The following is a 16,370-nucleotide window of genomic DNA, read 5'->3' as shown; positions in this document are numbered from 1 at the left end:
GTGAAATGAAATCATGAAAGCAAAAGTCTTCTGTAGAACATACAGCAGCATAAAAATGTACTGAGTGCTTTCAATGGATGAGACAAATTAAAGATATAACAGCCCTGCTCTCAGGGAATTTACTGTGTAGTGGGGAAGCCAAAAAAGCCAAGAATTATAGTATAGTGTCTATGACAGGGCAAAGAGAACAGCACAGAACTAAACTGAACTCAGAAGGCCAGGGAAGAGTCTCTAGAAAAAGTAACATCTTCACCAGAATCCAAACAATGAACTGGTTGGGCTGTAGCTCAGTGGTAAAGGCCCTGGGTTCCTTCTATTCATCCATCCATTCATCCATTAAGAAATAAATAAATAGGGATTTAACTCAGTGGTTCCGTCACCTGCCTCACAAGCGCAAGGACCCGAGTTCGATCCCTGGTACCAAAAAAAAAAAGAAAGAAAGAAAGAAAGAAAGAAAGAAAGAAAGAAAGAAAGAAAGAAAGAAAGAAAGAAAGAAATAGAACAAGAGTTATCTAGGTAAAAAGCTCTGCTAGTGGTGGTTAGGAGGTTCCATGGGGAACAGCATGTACCAAGGACTAGAGATAAGACAACATGGGCTCTAGAAACTGACAGTAGTTAGATGGTTTGATTAGGGAGTTTGAACTTTATCCTAAGGGCAACAGGAAGCCACTCAACAGTTTTAAGCAGGGACACATGATCAGATTTACAGGAGCACCCAGCTGGTTTCTTTTCCTGATTGCAGAACTGTGGAGTTAATGGGATATTAGAAAAGAAGCAGAAGCTAAGGATGGGCCTACTCCTTTTCTTTCCATCCTTTAGCAACAGTGGAATCCAGCAGGTTCCCACTTCCTTCCTCACAAGATCCTCCATTCCTTTAAATTACTGCTTTATTTTCCAGGCAAAGATCTGCACCCCCCCCACCCCCCCGTGTGTGTGTGTAAAATCTTTGATGTGTAGCGAGTCCCTTCCAAGGGCTTTTAGCCTCCTTTCCTGAATATTTCCTACCATCACCACACCCCAAATAGAGCCATCAAGTAACCCTGCCAATAATCCACATTTCTAAACCAAGGCCCACTTCTTATGTCTCACTTAAATTCTAGCAACTCTACCAATATTTACTTTTCTCCTCCATCCTAGATCTCTCAACCTCTAGAAACAATTTGGTGGCCTCTTTTTTTTTTTTTTTTTTTTTTGGTACCAGGGATCGAACTTGGGTCCTTGCGCTTGCGCAGCAGGCGGTGAAACCACTGAGCTAAATCCCTGGCCCCATGGTGGCCTCTTAATAGAAGACTAAGATAGTGCTGACCAAACATGTGAGCAGTGGGCATAAGACCTCATACCTAGATGATACTGACAGACTAGAAAGTTGACTATAGGAAAAATTCACTCCTTTTCTTTCTTTCCTACCTCATTAATTCACCCAGAGTGTAGCTTAAGGTTTTGAATCAATACTTTGCAGGAAAATCATCATGGTCATCAACTTTATCTTGAGGCCCCACACCACTTAAACTTAGAGTCACAGAACCTTGGCACTGGGGAAGAAATCTTTAATCTGGCCTTCTACTTCATTGTCAGAGCTCTTCAGCATGATTTAGTGAAGGAGATTCAGTGCTTCTCACTGCCTCAAATTTTCTTAAGGATTCTATTTCCTATTTATCTCCATGAACAGATTTTTGTGTGTGTGTGTGTGTGATAGGATCTCGCTATGTAATTCAGGCTGGCATCAAACTCACAGTGATCCTCCTGCCTCAGCCTTCCAAGTGCTGGGATTACAGGCATGCACCGCCACGCCTGGCTCCATGAACAGATTTAGAATAGGACCACTAGGTCCAATAGAGAATAGCTCAATTCAGGAGGTGTTAAAATTCTAGAACAATGCTATTCAAAGTGTGATCAGAAACTCAGCATGCTGGCACATGCCTATAATCCCCTGGGGGCACATGCCTACTTGGGAGGCTAAGGCAGGAAGATCTTGAGTCTGAGGCCAGCCTGTGCTACAAAGCAAGACAACATCACAAAACAAAAATAAAAACACAGACAAAATATAATCGGAAAACTAGTGCTGGTCCATGACTCCTTTGTAATGAACCCAAGATGAGGTAATTATAGATATTGAGTATAACCATTTAAAAACTTTTATAGTGAACTGACATTTCCACAGCACCCAAGCATGCATTCAGAGGACTCATTTCAATAAACAGGGTGGACAACCATCTGAGTCTGTTGAGCTATAAGTCATATGGCACAGGTTGCTTTTTTTTTTTTTTTTTTGTACTGGGGATTGAACTCAGGACTTTGTGCTTGCCAGGCAGGCGCAGTGCCACTGAGTTAAATCCTTGGCCCACACATGCTGCGTATTAGTTATGCATAGTAAGAGCATGTGTCTGTTAGCTTTGAAAAGTACTGTTCTAGAAGGTTTCTCCTAGATGATAAGCCAGTAAGTAGGTCCTGGGGTAGGAAAGCTAGCTCTTCTCTTTTTTCCCCTTCTGGGTTCAACAGTGAATCTGTTGCCGAGGATGAAGAACAGGAAGCTGCTCCCACTAAGCCACTGGCGGTATGGGGTGAAGAGGAGGGCAGGAGTTGGTGGCCAGGTTATCAGGCAATAACAAACTCAGCATCCAAGCACGCGACTTCCAGCAATGCAAGAAGCTTCCTTTGTTTTGGGAAAACAAGAGCTGCAAGAAACTTCTCCTACACACGTTCTCTCCTGGCCTCGGGAGGAGTCCAACCACTCCTGACACACAAATAGGACAGTCTTGACCAGTGATGGACAAGCCAGCACCCTGACCACAACCCCTGTTTGCTTTTCCCTTTCCACCACTTCCTCAGCTGGAGGGCCACTGTGGGGCCACAGGTAGCTGCCAGCCTAGGTCATACTCAAGAACTTCACCCCCAGTGACCCAGCACCTAGTCCATATACTCTTCTGCTGCCTTTACAGCCTGCATTCTCTCTGCAGTGTGGGTCTTCCAGTCTGAGGCCAAGGACTTCTGGCCACTTCCCTGGAGTTGAGGTGTGGCTATGCCTCAGAGTACCACTCTGACAAAGGCCATGGTGGATCCCAGCAAACTAAACCCAAGGTCAACATCTATCCAAGTGCCCAAGAAAGTCAGTACTTGAGGTTTCAACAGAACATCCCAGACATTTATTTTTATGTTACCTGAAGATTCATTTGATTACATTAGACCCTCATCTTCCAGACCCCAACTATCACCATGACTAAAATATATAAATAACGCACCTCTTCATGATCCAGAATGCTTTCAAAACTAAACTTCCAAGGAATTAGCTAGGGAGCGTAGGACCAAAGACTGAAAATTCAGCAACCCATGGGAGCTCTGCTCTTGGAAGTATAAATAGAGTAAGAGTCTTACCCTCTTAGACTCAATCAAAGTGTCTTCTTAGATCAAAGACTGCAGGACATTTTCCCCTAGAAACCTGAGAAATAGGGCCAACACAGTAAGAACCTTGGGGACCAACAAGCCTTCCTCATTCTCTGATTAGTCAAGGGAGCTTGCTTTTTACCCTGATGGCTCAAGAGCCCACGTTTCTATGAAGATATGAAGACTCATTTGTCCAGTAAAGGAGGAGTGTGGGGGCGGGTCTCCCCCCACTCCAGGCCTCTTTAGTGCCAAAGAAGGAGGAAACAGAATAAGCAAAATAAAATTCATAAAGCAAAGTAGTAATTATGGTGTGGTCAACAAGAGGCTGCTCCTCAGGCCCATCATTATGTGGCTAAATTTAACGCCCTGCATGGCCAGGGGAGTCGTGCGCCCTGGGCACCGTGTATCCACACAGACGCCAGCTCCGCCACCTTCACCCGCTCGACAGCCGCCAGGGCTGCCAGAAAGCAGGTCACAATTTTTTTTTATAGTCTGTTTACCAAGATGCTGTTTTTACTGCCGAGGTTTCTCTCATTTTATCTCTTTTTCCCTTTTCCCCAAACAGACTGCCCTGTATTTTCTGTCCCGTTTCTTTTTTCTTTCTCCTTCTCTCAGTACTATTTTCAGAACTCTAATTTTATATGGTATGTCCCTTTTTTTTTTTTTTTTTTTTTGGTAAATATTTGCCATAACTAAGCCGGGCACATCCAGTTTAAAAGGCTCCATCCCACAAAACATCAAGCCTTTAATGATATGCATCTCATTAGTTTGCCCCATGAAAGGAGGTATAGAAAAAAAAAGCAACTTAGAGACTCTCTCACTTTTTAAATCTAGAGAGACCTCTATTTGTATGTGAGGACAAAGTGAACGTTGACATGCTGAGCCCCAATACAAGGCTGGTACAATGGTCATTTGATTCAGGCTCCCAGGCCTCAGAAGTAGTTTCAGGAGAGACCACTCAGTCTGTGTATCACTGCTGGTCCACCTGGCTTGTTCTGACCAGATCAGTTCAGGTAGAACCCATCCTGGACTCTGAGGTATTAGGGCTCTCTAGATCAGAGGGACCAAACTCTTAAAAGTCCTCCGACACTAAAATGGCTATAAGAAAACAAAGAGAGGCAAAGGTCATGGATATTTCCCTCCTTTCCTGGCCAATAAAGTTAAAGAAAGGAAGTTGGGAGTTAAAAGAGTGTTTAGAGAGATTGTTTCCAAGTTAGAACTTCTACACCTCCCACGCACAATCCAAAGGGCTTCTCCAGACAGGCAAAGTCCCAGAACTGAAGGGAGGATGTTATACTGTATGCATTAGGTTCATGAATGGGGTTATATGATCCAGTCTACGTACTACACCAAACAAAGGGCATCCAATACCCAACCTCCAAATACTTGTTGGGACACTTTTCAACCCAGCCTGCTACTCCAAGATGGTTTGTTAGAGAAGCCCTCAGTATTTAGAGTTTTCAATAAGAAACACTGGGGGAGCCAGGCACAATATCACATGCCTGTAGTCTTTGCTACCTGGGAGGCTGAGACAGTAGGATCATTTAAGCCCAAGAGTTCAAAGCTAGCAAGAGCAACCCTGTGAGACCCTGATTCTTAAAAAGAAAAGAAAAGGGCCAGGGTCTCAAGTTCAATCCCCTGTACCAAAAAAAAAAAAAAAAAAACGGAAAGAAAAGTTGGGGAGGAAAAGAGATACATGGATTCAAAGACCCTGCCTGGCTTTTCAGGCAGGACCTTATGAGGAGTCTAAGCTCTGTAGGGTTTACCAAAGACAAAGCATCTCTGATTTGGTTTTCAATAGCTCCTTCAGGAATGATTAGACTCTAGAGAAGAGACAGATACTAACAAAAATTGTAAGAAACTAATTTAGAAGCCAGAATGGCAATTTATTAGTTTGCAATGTGGAAGTTAGGACTCTTTCGATGACTGATTCAGCTGCTTTTTCCTGGGAAACTAAATAAACACTTTTTACTTGGTATACAAAGAAAAGGCAAAAACTGACAAATGGCTTTATAGAGTTCATATACATTATGCATGCCAGAGATACAGTATTCTGTTCTACTGTATTATTGCTTTGGCACTATGCAAGATACCTTAATACGTTTTTTGTTGTTGTTGTTGTTTTTCTTCTTTTGGATTCTATATAACCCTGTTTCTTTGGAAATGCATCATAAATTAATTACATAAGTTTTTCTTAAATTGCTTATAAGGACTTGAGGTACCCAAGACCAAGAGTTGCAGAAGGGGACATGGGTTACAAGAGGAAGCAGTGGTTGGGATTGGGTCACTTCCCTATATTTTAGTTAAGTGCGATCTTTGCACTGCTCACAAATTGGTCTCAGACTTGCCTGCTTCCCATATAAAGTTTTGAGCATGGTCATGTATAATATATACAGCAAGGCCCTGGAATATGATGGAAATATACTGCATGAAGCGTGGAGCCCGTCCCACTGCCAAATTCTAAAACTGTCTAGACATAAAGTCTTTTACCCTTGCAGACCTTAATTTACTCATAAGTAAAACAAAGTGGCTTGATACATCTTTAGATTGGTAAAGTCTTTACAAACTCATAAAATTCTATGGTTCTCAAGTTCTGTACAAGATAGCTGAGATGCTATAGTTTCCTTCGTCGAGGTACTTACCTCAAAAACTGATCTCATAAGCAAAATATTTATAAATCACTGGATGCATTACTTTTGGAGATAGTTAACCCCATCCATTTTATATTGATTCTTAGCTGAATACAAGACATTAGCCCATATTTTGGGGTGATAATCTGCTTGAGATTGGCATCTCCTCATGTCCTCACTAAATTCAGCAATTTCACTCTCTCTTCCCCCACCTTCTGGGGGTGGGAGCAAAAGGAATGCTGTAGTTCCCACCAAGAGCTCCATCTTTAGACCAAGAGGTATTACCATGATGCCATGTCAAGGTGCTGCCTCATTCCTAGCTTACCCACACTGAACTGGAAGGAGTATTTTGGAGTAAAAGATTCTAAGAAACAACTTACAGGATCAGAATTGCTCAAGCTTTAAGCATGAGATTAACAGAAGCCAAAGAGTTTTTGAACGATTCTCTCAAACCACTGGATTTAGGGAAACTTTTTCAGGTTGTGTAAGTGTAAAAAATACTTAGTTGTGGGGCCAGGGATTTAGCTCAGAGGTTTTGCCGCCTGCCTCGCAAGTCCAAGGATCCGAGTTCAATCTCTGGTACCAAAACAAAACAAAACAAAAACAAAAACAAACCTAGTTGTGTCTTTTCCATCAGCATTCACTCACCACAGAAAAACCTCTAAACTCTTAGCTCAAGATTCACCCCTTAAGTTGGGGGTGACAGTGAATGACTTGAATACCAGCATGAGGGAGGCTGAGGTGAGAGAATTACAAGTCTGAGGCTAGCCTGGTCTATATAGTGAGACCCTGACTCAACACAGTAAAAAAACAATTTCACCTCTTCCAGAAACACCTTATCTGAAATAGCCTGGTGTAAACCCCAAATCCTAACCCAATGATTGTTTCTTCCTCCTCTCAGGTAACATATGTATTATGTATTATGTGTTAAAATATTCTTTATAAATATGTAAATTCTAATGGTCCAATGCCCCTCAAAAGTCTACCTTTTAAAGGAAAGAAAAAGTATTTTAACTTTTCAGTATGACTCCATCATGTTTAATATTTTCAATGGTGCCTAATAAGTACTATCCACATAGAGTTTAAACTTCTAAATAGAAAAACAAATAGATCTTCAACACAGAATGAACTATACCCTCTCTGAGACTTTCTGGAAATTTCTTCCTTGACAAATTCACTGATGGGAGATAAAAAGGATACCCATGAATCATGAAGTCTCATTCCTTAAGTATTGGACAGCTACACTGCCAACCTACAGGGCTCAAACTCTATAGAATGCTCACTTTTTTCAATGTGGCTCACCAGCCAAAATAAATATAACCAATAAATGAAGGACACAAGAGACCACTTTAGGTATAAGGGGGAAGTTAGGAAACCAACAGACTAGTGAAACTTAAACGTAAGTTGTTTGATATTTTTGTTTTCTCTCTTCCTTCTATATGCAGAGATACATGTACCAGTGAATGTGAGAAAATCTTCTAATGCCAAGACCTTTAAACTACAACCACTAATTGTGCATCTCTATCCACAGGGCACTGCACTAAGTTCAAAAAAGGAAACATGAGCTAAACCAGTCTGTCCTTAAGGACTGTATAAGCTAACAAAAAAAAATAAGCACCGAAATTCTTATTTAAAAGGCAACAGTAACACAGAAAAGATACAACACATTGTAAGAGTTTAGAACAGGAAAATAACATATTTACTACCTCTGTCATAACAGAAAAGTCTTATCATCATCTCTCCCTCTTTTTTATTTTATTTATTTACTTATATATTTATTTATGAGTGGTGCTGAGGGTTGATTGATTGCGCTGAGGATTGAACCCAGGGCTTCATACATATCCCTCTTTTTAAGTAAGGGTAACTGAACACCCATGCAAGGAACTTTAAAATTCTTGGGTGGAAAGGCTACATCTCCTGGGGGAAGGAAGACAGAAGTATACAAAAATCAAGGCATCTATCTTCAAACTATGGCCCATCCTTCATGCCACCCACAATCCCAGAGGAAGGATGGCTCCTTCCCTTCTCAGCCGACAGATCCTTGCTCTCATAGCGTCCCTTTCACCAATATCCACTTCTCCTTCTCTACCGGCTTCTCCTTTGCCTTCATACACACATGTATCTTCCCACTGTATTTTGCTTAAGTCACTTCGGGCTGTCCAGCTATCCCTCATTTCCTTTTTGTTGTGAAACCTCTTTGATGAGTTCTGCACTTGCTGTATTATCAATTGCCTTATCAACTGATCCTGCAATCTGCTGAGACTGCCTGAGATCACTAAGTGCCTGACATCTTTCCTGAATGGTCACCCATTCTCTCTGGTCTCTCTCCTTCGTGTGGGTCATCCTTCCTTGTGACAGCCTTAAAGAGCACAGGATTTGAGACAAAACAAATACAGGAAAATCAGCTGAATGACATGAAGCAAATTATTTGACCCCTGAGCCTCTGCTTCTTTATCTTTCAAATGATGATAATATCACCTAGCTCCTAGGTTTGTTGTAAGGATTAAAAGTTATAACTTTGATAAAGCACCTAGCACGGTGTCTAGCACATGTACTTTCTATTTGTTAGTTCCACTTTTTTGGCTAATCCACTACTCTATCCGGACTCTCCCTGTCTCACATTTCCTTCATGGTTCCTACTCCTCCTTCCAATTATAATGGTTCCCCAAATCTCAACTAGTGGGTCTTTGTTTTTTTCTCTATACTCTTCTCAGCAAAAGATGCATCCATTCTCATGGCTTCAAATATTGCTCCCTGGGAGGGAGAGGAAAGGCAGGTAAATGAGATTTTTAAAAGAAGGGGGAGGGCTGGGGATGTTGCTCAGCGGTGCCACACCTGCCTGCCAAGCACAAGGTCCTGAGTTCGATTCCTAGAACCAGAAGTTAATTAATTAAAAGAGGGAGGATTGTGAAGTGTTGTGTACATGCACCAAGTCCCTATGAGGAACATAATCATTATGTACACAAACGTGTAAAAAATATATGTATATTATGAATATGAGAAGGGCTCCAAGAGATGCAAGAGGGAGAGGGGGAGAAGAGGAAGGAGATAATACAAAAAATTAAGATATGTCAAGTACACATACCAACTCCCTGTGATAAATGTAATCACTATGTGCTACAAGCACATAGCAATAAATAAATAAATAAAACCTCCCTTTAAAAAAACCCTAAAGGGCCGGGGATTTAGCTCAGTGGTTCCACTGCCTGGCTCACAAGCTGAGGACCTGGGTTTGATCCCCAGTACAAAAAAAAACTCTAAAAATTACTCCCTTACAGAAGATTCCCAAATCTACTTCTATAGTTCTTCAACTTTATTTTTTCAACTCCTTCCTGAGCATTCTCACTTGTATGTCCTATAATTAGTTTAAATTCAAGATGGATATGAAAAAATATTCATCTTGTGTTTCTAATAACAATAAATAAGCCATTGATTTTTTTAATAGGCTAAGGCCTTTAAAAGACAATAGTAAAATGAATGCATTTTTTTCTTTCTGATAATACAGACTGAACACAGGGCCTCCACACTGAGCTATATCCCCAGGTCTTTTCATTGTTTTGTTTTGAGATAGGGTCTTGCTAAGTGGCTAAGGCTGGCCTGAACTTGCAATCTTCCTGCCTCATCCTCTCAGAGTGCTGGAATTTTAGGTGTGTTCCACTATGCCTGGCTTGAATGAAACCCTTCTTCCACTAGGGGAAAGAGGAGGGAGACTCAAACTGTGTGAATCATTACAAAATGCTCTGGATACATAAAGCTTACAAATTAGAACTACAAGCTAACTTTGTAGAGAGCTAAGGGCTATCTAATGAGAGTTCTAAAGACAACTGCCAGAAAAAAAGACATCAACCATCCAGACCTCACAAATCAAATTCTAAACTAAATGGATGTCTCAGACAGGAGATTTAAATCAAGTAAAAGATTAACAGTGGATTTGGTAGAAGTAAACAAGAAAAAAAAACAGTTTTCATTTTAGAAGAGTTGTTAACTTTCTTTGAATGAAGTAAGATACACACACCCTGGGTGTGGTCTCTGTTAAACTGTGCTAGCCTCTCTGGGTCTAGCTACACCAGCACATATGATTCCATTTTCCAACTCTCTGTTGTCTTGGCCTGACCTGCATATCTATGTCATATGCCTGGCCTGAGTAGGTATCTGAGTTTGTAATACCTGGTTTTCAGTTTTTTAGAATAAGAGAATTTGGGATTCACTATTGGGATGCTTAGAATTAGAAACTCATCCTTTGGAAATGGGTTATTTTATCCCATTTGTATGTCCTATATTGACCTCCTTTCCCCTCAAATTAATCCTAAATTTACTTTTGAAAATATAAACCCTTAAAAGCCTTATTAAAGGAAAATAAAGAAAGAGGCATTTCCATCCATTTTTAGGCCAAAAAGAAAAGAAGTGGTGGTCCCTGGTAGTTGGGCTAAATGGTTACTACAAAATCACAGCGAGAAAATCCCAAAGAAAAGGCAAAAGTCAGAAGAAATATAGATGAGAAACATGTGCAGCCATCCCTCCCCCTCCAGAGATTCTTCACTCCAGAGAGTAAATACTGGTGGATTTGTGTTTGAAGCAAAGGAAACCATTCCTGTATATGGCCAAGATTAGATTTAACTGGTCCCCACCCATGATTTTCCCAGCCTGTCAATGGCACCACTATTCTTCAAATCACACAGGCAAACCACTGATGGCCTGATGCTCCTGAAAGATCATCTTCTTGTGTCAGTTTTCCAGTCAGAACTTTAATAACTGCAAGGAGGAAGGAGGAAGTGTTGTGCCTCCTTTCTAAAAGATGTGCCCGTTTGAGAATTAGTGCATGTAACAACAGATGTTACTAATGGGACTAAAATGGGAAAAATGTGTTACAGGAGTGGGGGATGTAGTTTAGTGGTAGTGCTCTTGCCTAATATGCTCAGGGCCCTGAGTTCCTTCCCAGGACAGAAACAAACCAAAAAAAAAAAGTGTTACAGGAAGAAAAAGCTGAGAAACACCCTCAGAACAAAACACCTCCAGCTCAGCATTTAAGGCCCCCACAATTTACCCTCATTATTATCTTGCTAATTTCATTTTCTACAAATCCTCACCCACTCTTATTATTTCGCATCCCTTGCCCATGTGCTTCCTACCTAAAATGTCTTCCCTATCAAAACACGGACCAACCAATAAAGTAGTTCAAGTCTGCCTTTCTATGTAGTTCAGGCTGGCCTTGAACTTACAAGGTAGCGCAGGGTGGCCTTGGATTCATGGTGATCCTCCTGCCTCAGCCTCCCAAGTGCTGGGATTATAGGCATGCACCACCAAGTTGGGCTTATCAAGTCCCCCTTTTATAGGAAGTGTTTTCAAATTACTCCATTACCATGGTCTTTACTGTCACTCATTAATACCATGAGCCCATTGAAGACAACATTATAGCATTCTCTATGTTCCTGGGACTTGTCATAGAACATTTGCATACTACTGAATGAGGAAAAAATGAATTACCTGTAAGTTTCTCCAGGTCAGAACCTGCACAATGGTGGGAGTATTTTTTCCACTCATCCAGACTCATCCTTCTTCATTATGTCCAAAGGAGCTACTGAAAAAAACATACTCATAATCCTTGCCCTCCTCCACATCTGGTAAAGAGACAACTCTTCTAATTGTGAATATAGGGTCCCTATATGTGGCTCTATGACTAATTTTGTTTCCAGAATTTTATTTGTTCTGATTCTTTTGGGTTTTGAGGTATTGATCTTTTAACTGCCTCTGAAAAAAAAAGGTTCTAGGGACCCTTAAAAACAAAAGATCAAGATTTATACTTCATTCCAAAGTTGAAACCACCTTTCAGAAAACAAAAAATGTCAAAGAAACGAGGTAGGTAATAGAAAAGACAATCCACAATGACAATGTCTATTTACATGTAAGGCTAAGTCTAAGGCTACCAATAGTTGATTGTTTGATTGCTTATTAATGAGGTGGAGAAAATAAGAGTGGGAAAATTTGATTACTTCTTTTATTCATCAAATATTTATTGTCAGCTATGTGTGGAGGCACTTGGGATAAACCAGTGCACAAAACAAATTCTTATCCTTGTTGAGCTTACATTCTTGCAATTACATTCTAGCATCCTTCATCGAAAGAATGAAGTTTCCATCAACTTAGATCAGAAGGGTTTGAGTTATTGAAAAAGTAATTTTAGGGCTGAAACTATGAGTTTGGTTTTGAATATCTTTTTTTTTTTTTTTGTACTGGGGATCGAACTCGGACCTCGTGCAGAACCACTGAGCTAAAATCCCCGGCCTGGTTTTGAATATCTTGAGTTTAAGATCTCTATTTAACTTTCACATGGAATACTGAGTGGACTAACTGGAATTAATAAAGATTAAATTTGGGATTCATCAACAAGGAAATATGTAAAAATATAGGACGAGTTGAAAAGGAGTAAAATAAAAAAGATAAAAGCACAGAGACTGAGTCCCCAGCACTCCAACAGTAAGAGGTGATGGAGAAGTAAAGAAACGGAAGCTGAAATCAGAAGAAGAGCATGTTCTAAAGACAGCTGATAAGTTTTGGAAGTAAGGACAAAGAAGAAAATGGAAAACTCCAAATGTTCTAGCTCAGGAAACCAAATGGTTAATGCACAATTTTCCAAAATAAAGAAGAGAAGAAAAGAAAGGCTTAGAGGAGTAGCTAATTCATTTTGAACATGTTTAGGGTGTGACACACGTGAGACATCCAGGTAGAAATGTCAAGAATACAGAAATAAATATGGCCTTCAAACACAGAGGAGATACAAAATTGGTACTCAATGGTACACTCATGCTCTTGACACTGGGGTCTGGATGAGACAACCGGAAGGAAGGCGAGGAAGGGCAAGAGAATCAAAAACACAATCCTGGTAACATTAATACTTACGAGGCAGGTAAAGGATACAGAGTCATCCACAGAAACCAGGTATGATCTGTGAATGAACTTAACAAGATAGCAATTTTCAGGTTAAAGTTCTACCCATCTCTCCCAAGTGACTGTGATATGATCTCCAGTTTCATAGCAACAGCAATAAATATCTTCATCACATGAAGTATCTGCTTTAGAATCAGGCTGCAATCAGACAGGGACGAAGATAGTAACTAAAACTAGACAGGAGACAATGACTCCTGTCTACACTGTAGAATCCTGTCTAAATGGCTACATTTAGGATGTTGAGTCAAGTCAATGTTAACCATAGCCCCCCAATTTCTTGGTTAATATATTATACTGAATAGATTATGTAAATCTTACAAGGCATTCAGAATACAGCAATGGAGTGATCCTTAGGTGAATATCCTCCTCTTATGAAGACAGAGATGGAAAGAATGCAAAATCTCTATCTCTGCTAAGGGCCCCCACCCAGAGGAAGCCAACTTCATGCAAGTGCCCAGGTTTTGGTGTCAAGGGCTGATTCCTAGCCAGAGGTTGCCAGCTGCAGAGGGCGGGGCTCTATTTTGGGCTGCCCGCTGTCCCTCAGCCTAGCCGCGTCTGGTTTGAGCAGCATGCAGCCCCAGTGACTCACACACCCATGCAAACCGCCTGTGGCTCAGTGGCATGGCCTCGGAATGCCAGCCTTAGGCCAGCTCCCTCCTCACCCCATTACACTGGGATAAATAAATAAAGAGCCTGCCAGCAGCCGCACAGCCTGATAGCAACCAGATGGAGAGAGAGAGAGGCCTGGGCAGGGCCAAGGGGAGGAACTCCCTCCAGTGGACTTGACTGAGAGTGGGCTATGCCAGCCCATCATTCCAAACTTCCTTCTTGGCACAGTTCCTACTGCTGTGTCATAGAAGTCCCCAAATCCTGGACTTTTCCACTACTTCTAAGGTGCCTTGCAGCCCCTAGTCCTGGAAAATGCTCTGGAGGGGGACCTTGCCCTGTGTGAGGACCATGCAAAGAGCCAACCTGTCCAGCCTTAAGTTGAATCAACAGTGCCAGTATTCCTCCTCTAGTCAGGCCATTATCAAGTGCCCCTTGGGTTTCTTGGAAATAAAAAATCAGAGGTTCTTAGGGAGAGAAGAAAAAAAAAAAGGCCAAATATAGGGAAAGAACCCCTGTTCAACCCATACATATTTTTCTTAGCCTTAGTATCCTAGAAATCCCTCTCTCCTACTGCCCCTTGTGCCCTATGTCCAGGGCCTCTTGCCTAGCAATATTCCTAATAAGACTGGGAAGAAGTGACCCCAGGCACTGACCAAATGCCCCTCTGACATCGGCCTGGCCTCTCTGCATCTTCGTCCCAAGATCTCTCCTTGGTTTGTTTATCTTCCTATCCCACGTTGTTTATTTTGATGGCACATCCTCTCAGTTCAGTCTTGGGTGACCCCATGACCTTTCTGTGTCCTGTTTGTAGGACCCCAGGCAAGCACAGTAACTGCAAAGCTGCTATAGCCATAAGAAGCTCTACAGCCCTAGTAGGAGAACTTTCAGTTCTAGCAGCTATGCAGGCCATTTCTGAGGACCGTGCAGTGACCCTAGAAGCCACAATAACTCACATTACCCCAACCCTTATGTCTCCCCAGCTGGTATGTACAATCAGCTGAAGCAGTGAAACAAAAAAAGGAATAATTTTAGACTGTAAGTTAAGAAATGTGGAAGGGTTGAGCATAGTGGCACACACCTGTAGGCCCAGAACTCAGGAGGCTGAGGCAGGAGAATTGACACAAGTTCAAGGCTACTTTGGCTACATAGTGAGTTCCGGGCCAGCCTGAACTACACAGCAAGACCCTGTCTATAAATAAATAAATAAATAAATAAATAAATAAATAAATAAATAAATAAAATGTGGGAGGTCCTCAACATCCAGACCTCAGGCAAATCAGTTGACCTCTCAAGATCAATGTCTTCATCTATAAAATGGAAAGCTACACTACCTCTCTCTCAGATTCTTTCCATACGTTATACCATTCTACACTCATACCATAGACCAGAGCTCTTGAAGTAATTCTAAAACACCAACACCCACCCTGGGCTAGCACCTGGACTCTACGTGCCTTCTCATTCCATTCTACTGGGCTCTCCCCTCTCTACAGAATGAAGAGATGAGCCTCCAATTTTACAAATGAGAAAATAGTGCCTCTGAGAGAAGTGATTTGTTCAAAGCTGCAAAATAAACCATGAGAATAAGAGCAGTCCTTAAATACAGCTTTAACAAGCAACAGTTTATCAAGAAGCCACAATACCACAATTTTCACAAAAATCCTCCTGGCACAGATTTATCAAAATATTCATGCACAAACTCATTGAGAGCTTACTACTTCTAAGAACTAAAGTCCGTGCTGGGGATGCAGCAATGCATTTAACATACTCTTTGCTCTTAAAGAGACTATACATAGGTATAGAAGAAAGCTATGGTCTTGTAGACATATAAACAGTACACCAGTGTATACTGGCAGGAGGATCACAAGTTTAAGTCCAGCCTGGGTAACTTAGTGAGACCCTGTCTCAAAATAAAAAATAGGCCTGGAGAGGTAGCTCAGCCCTTCCTGAGTTCAAACCCCAGGACCTTGCAAAAAAAAGTTTACAAAGTAGATAAGGCTAGGGCCTTGGGCACTCTAGATAAAGGGAAGAATGTATACAAAGACACAAAGGCAAGAGAAAACAGCTTTGGGGAAATTAGAAGTCATTTCAAGTAGCTGAAGCAAAAAGCACACAGGGCAAAATGTCCAGAAGTGAAGCCAGATAGGTAGGAGATGCTAGATCAGCAGAGATAGGTAAGAATTAGCCTACCACTGCTTTAACAAAGGGGCCCAGGAAGGACACTAGTGTGTCAGCCCCACGCTGCCGAGTTACCCTCCCTTAATGCTCAAACTTAGAGACAGGAGAAGCCATGTGAGATAAAAGTGGCCTAGGAAATTTCTGTCACAAATTCTGGTTTAATACTGTCCCTTTCCTCATAAAGACCTGACATCTATTCTGCTTCAGGACTTAACCAATACACTGTTTCCCTCTTCTCCAGAGTTACATCTGCTTCAGTACAAGACAGAGCACTCACCTCACATATTTTGCTCTTAGCAGTAAGACCCCCAACTATTATAGCAATGCAGAGGCAGAAGTTTTCCAAATCAAGAATGCCTACTTTTTGCTTAGCCCTTGAAAAGTGCTAATCTGGGGTACAAAAAAGGTATGAAACACAGACCTTGTCCATAAGAAGCTTAAAATAAACATAGAGGCCAAGACAGAAATAAGAGTAATCTGTGGGGGTGGTGCATGCCCATAATCCCAGCACTCAGGAGGCTGACACAGGAGGATTGCCATGAGTTTGAGGCCAGCCTGGGCTACATAGTGAGTTCAAGGCCAGCCTGAATTAAACAGCAAGACCTTGTCTCAAGAAAATAAAAAATAAAA

The 16,370-nt window shown here is 41.4% G+C and overlaps 1 protein-coding gene across 3 annotated transcripts in view; it reads right to left on the bottom strand.

The window, feature by feature from the left end:
- Nhej1 (non-homologous end joining factor 1) overlaps positions 1-16,370 on the bottom strand; it is a 98,721-nt gene that overhangs the window by 67,964 nt on the left and 14,387 nt on the right. The window lies entirely within an intron of this gene.

The sequence above is a fragment of the Heterocephalus glaber genome, unplaced genomic scaffold (genome assembly GCF_053883595.1).
Source record: "Heterocephalus glaber isolate CG9 unplaced genomic scaffold, H.glaber_assembly_v1.0 deba00000621, whole genome shotgun sequence".
In the NCBI taxonomy this organism is placed as follows: domain Eukaryota; kingdom Metazoa; phylum Chordata; class Mammalia; order Rodentia; family Bathyergidae; genus Heterocephalus; species Heterocephalus glaber.
The sequence above is the reverse complement of the archived record's forward strand: the minus strand, read 5'-3'. Positions and strand labels throughout refer to the sequence as shown.